Genomic DNA, 4642 nt, shown 5'->3' with positions numbered 1-4642 from the left:
ACCTGGAAATTGAGAAGAAGAAATCCTAATCCTAAAACCTAAGAGAGAGGAGAGAGCCTCTCTCTCTCTCTAAGCTACATCTAAAAACCTAAAATTATGTATATGAAAGTTGTATGAATTGTTGAATGAATGGATTCCCCCGCTTTATAGCCTCTAATCTGTGTTTTCTGGGCCGAAAACTGGGTCGAAAACAGCCCAAAAATCACTGGAGAAGAAATCTGCCACGCTGGTTTTTCATCACTGCGATGCGTCCGCGTGGAGCACGCATTCGCGTTGCCTAGATGTACGGCCACTATGACAAATTATATATCAAATCGAAGCCCCGGACGTTAGCTTTCCAACACAACTAGAACCGCCTCATTTGAATCTCTGTAGCTCAAGTTATGACCGTTTTAGTGCGAGAGGGTCAGGCTGACAACTTTGCAGTTCCTTCAACTTCTTGTATTCCTTCCACTTTTGCATGCTTCCTTTCCATCCTCTGAGCCATTCCTGTCCTGTAATCTCTGAAAACACTTAACACACATATCAAGGCATCGAATGGTATAAAGGAAAATTAATATTTGGTAATTTAAAGGTTCAGAAAACATGTTTTCAATCATAGCACAAGATTAGGAAGGAAAATATAAAACATGCGATTAGTATGAATAAGTGTGCAAAGACTTGATAAAAACCACTCAATTGAGCACAAGATAAACCATAAAATAGTGGTTTATCAGGAATCAAATGAAACATACACAAGGCCAACATTATATATAAACATAACATATAGCATAGATCATACATACATATAAAGCTACTGTCATATATATATAGCATACAACCCTTCACATCTTACTACTATGTACAAATCAACACTCCAGGTCCTGATCCATATAGAAAACCCCTAAGATGGCGCCCGAAACTAGCCTAGTCAACTATGTACACCCTACGCTCTCAGTGAATCTAACCAAAAGTGAGAAACTAACACAAAAGCTATCCTAACCCAAAAACTACCAAAAGGGCACATCCTCAGCTCCCAGGCATCAGCTATCATCGTCAGAGGAGATCACAATCATGTCAGAACACTCCTCAAGATCCTCGTCCTCATCATCGGATATCTCGATAATCTCCGGAGGGGCACTGGCACTCATGCTACTGGTCTGACCAACACTCCTCGGTCCACTAATAGAGGCAGAAAGCCGATCCTCAGAAGATGGCTTGGATGAAGATACTGAGATATACTCTACAGGGATATCCTCCTCCGGTACATGCTCTGGTATATGCTCCTCCATGGGTTCGGGCTCAGGATCCACCTGATCCGCAGGCTAATAGGGATGCTAATAAGTCATTGGCCCATCATGGAATGGGTGAAATGGAGCATCCGGGTGGAGCCACTGCAGCAGGAACTCGTAGGGCATATCGGGGTTAAACTGTGGAGTGTTAATCGGATGACGGAAGGGGTGGTCACGTAGAATGTACATACGGGTCCTAATCTCCGCACCTACTACATAAAACCTATGCTATACAATATCCTCATATATATAGGGAGGGTCCATCTCGTAGAACAGGACTCCAGTCTCCATCTGAAGAGGAGGAAGAAAAGGGGTAACAACTGGGGGTTCTTAGTAGGGTCGGGGGTAGTTAGTTGAGATAGGATTACCACAGTTCAAGTAGTTCACAACGTAATATACATGTGTCACAGAGAAGTATCTAATTCCACCATTCAGAGTAATAGTAAGGAATGCATAAACACAGGAAGACAATCACAAATAATTTCACCGCATCAAGTAAAATGTAAATGCACAACAAGGATGATGCATGTCTGGCCCTATTGCAGGTAATGAGCTCATTTGTCGGTTTCGACCCGCACCTAACGCAATCCGACTCGCAAGTCAGATAAGGAATTCCAGCGACATAACCTCTGTAAGCTACTACTTCTTGCAGGCACTATTCTCCAGCTGAAGTATGTCGAACATGACTTCTGCAAGAACTTGCAGGTGCTGATTCTCCAACTGAAGCATGAGCCCCTTTCTCCTGGATGCCATTCCATATATACGGGCATCTCCGTACAATCATAAACCCACGGCTTAACATGTTCGCATCAACACTATAACTATTTACTTTCTGTCACCCTCTCGTGACCTTTTAATCATTTCATAATCACACGTGCCGATTTATCTTCTCTTTTTCTTTTAAAACCAAAACCAATCTTCCTTTCATCCTTAAAACTAATTCTTTAACTATTTCCAAGATATTACAAAATGAAATCATTCAATAAAAATTCAATTACTTTTAAGGTTCACTAAAAGTCCTCAAATAAAATTCTTGAGTCAAATTCAAAACATAAGCCCTTTTCATTTTTAAATCAAACTTAAACATAATACTTTTCTTAAATAATTTAAAATTGTAAAATAATTATTTTCCAAATAAATCAAACTCAAAATATATATTTTTCTTAAATAAATTAAATCCAACATATAACTATTTTCTGAATAAATTGAAAATCAAATAATACAATTTCTCAAATCCAATCTTTTTCTTCTAAATAAAATTTCAAATAAATTCTTAAGGTTTATAACAAAATTTCGGCGGCATCTCCCCTAAAACCCGGACTCCGCCATCCTTCTCGGGTTCCATCCAAACTATTTTCCACACTCTTTTCAAAATCATTTCCAATAAATCAAACCAGACAAATTCCAACATTTTCAAATTATCCCATCGTAATCCAAAAATCACATTCATAAGAATAACTCAGTTTCTGGCTGCAATTAAATCCTCTGAACCTCAAACTTATCACAAATATCAACATATCACAAAATTCAATATAAATCCAGTCAAATTCAATCAACAAGTAATCACGACATCAATTCACTTATCAAATACTAATTTAACCGGTGAGAATTTACCAAAACCCTACCTGCCACTACAACGTTTCGGGTCTATGGCCACAGTTTTTTTGGTCACGGTAAAAAAACGTGACCATAGAGGGTCTATGGTCATGGTTTTTCAAAAAAGGGTGACCTAAAGGGGTCTATAGTCACGGTTTTTTACAGTGACCAAAAAGGGTCTATGGTCACGATTTTTTGAAAGGGTGACCTAAAAGGGTCTATGGTCACGGTTTTAGAGGGTGACCTAAAGGTATCTATGGTCACGGTTTTAGGAGGTGACCTAAAACAGCCTATGGTCACGGTTTTTTAAAAAAGGGTGACCATAGAGTATCTATGGTCACGGTTATTAGGGTGGCCTAAGGTGGTCTATGGTCACGGTTTTTTTTTATTTTTTTATTTTTAATTTCATTTTTTCTTTAATTTTTTAATTATCCCCCCCCTAACGCAGTTGTTTCCCCCTCCCTCCCAAAATCCCCATTATTCCCTTGTAACTTGGGAAAAAAAGAACCCTAGCCATTTCGAGCTTCTTCTTCTTCTACCTCTTTCCTGCGCCGTTTCCCTTTCTCTCTTCACTGCACCGTTTCCCTTCCTCCCAGCCCCCACCATCATCGAGCTCAACTCAGCCTCGCCTCATTGCAGAGTTTCCCTTCCTCCTAGTTTCCACCATCGCTGTTTCCCTTCCTCCCAACTAGGGGTATGCAAAAAAACTGGTTTTACTGAACTGAATTGAAACTGTTTTAAATAAACCAGTTTTTTTAAATAAAAAACTGAACTGAAACCATAGTTTTTATGAAAACCAGTTTATTAAAAACCAGTTTTTATGGTTCAGTTTAGTTTTAAACCAAATTAAAACTGGTTTTATTTAAACTCTAAAATTAGTCCTCTCCCTTGCTCTCCCTCCCTTCCCCCTTCTCTCTCTCTCTCTCCCATTTTGTTTCTCTCTCTTCCTCTTTTCTCTCTCTCTCCCATTTTGTTTTTCTCTCTCTCTCTCCCTCTTTTCCCTCTCCCATTTTCTTTCTCTCTCTCTCTCTCCCTCTCTCTCTCTCTCTCCTTTTTTTCCTTTTTCTCTCTTTCTCTCTCCTCTTCTCTCTCTTTCTTCGCCCTCCTCTCTCTCTTTCTCCTCTTTCTTTCCTTCCCTTCCTTTCTCTCTTTTCTCTTTCTCTCTCAACCTTCTCTCTCTTTCTCTCTTCTCTCTCTCTTCCTTCCTTCTCTCTTTCTCTTTCTCTCTCTCTCTCTCTCTTTTCCCTCTCTTCTCTTTCTCTCTCAACCTTCTCTCTCTTATTTTGGAGAAAAGAGGGAGAGAGAGAGAAGAGGAATATAGAGTGAGAGAAGGTTGAGAGAGAAAGAGAAAAGAGAGAAAGGAAGGGAAGGAAAGAAAGAGGAGAAAGAGAGAGAGGATGGCGAAGAAAGAGAGAGAAGAGGAGAGAGAAATAAGGGAAGGGGGAGAGAGAAATAGGAGAGAGAAAGAGAGAAAAGGAAAAAAAGGAGGGAGAGAGAGAGAAAGAGGAAGAGAGAAGGGAGGGAGAGAGAGAAAGGAGGGAGAGGAGAGAGAGAAAGAAAATGGGAGAGGGAAAAGAGGGAGAGAGAGAGAGAGAGAGAGAGAGAGAGAGAGAGAGAGAGAGAGAGAGAGAGAGAGAGAGAGAGAGAGAGAGAGAGAGAGAGAGAGAGAGAGAGAGAGAGAGAGAGAGAGAGAGAGAGAGAGAGAGAGAGAGAGAGAGAGAGAGAGAGAGAGAGAGAGAGAGAGAGAGAGAGAGAGAGAGAGAGAGAGAGAGAGA

Source organism: Arachis ipaensis, chromosome B08 (assembly GCF_000816755.2).
Source record: "Arachis ipaensis cultivar K30076 chromosome B08, Araip1.1, whole genome shotgun sequence".
Lineage (NCBI taxonomy): Eukaryota > Viridiplantae > Streptophyta > Magnoliopsida > Fabales > Fabaceae > Arachis > Arachis ipaensis.
Note: the sequence above shows the minus strand (reverse complement) of the source record.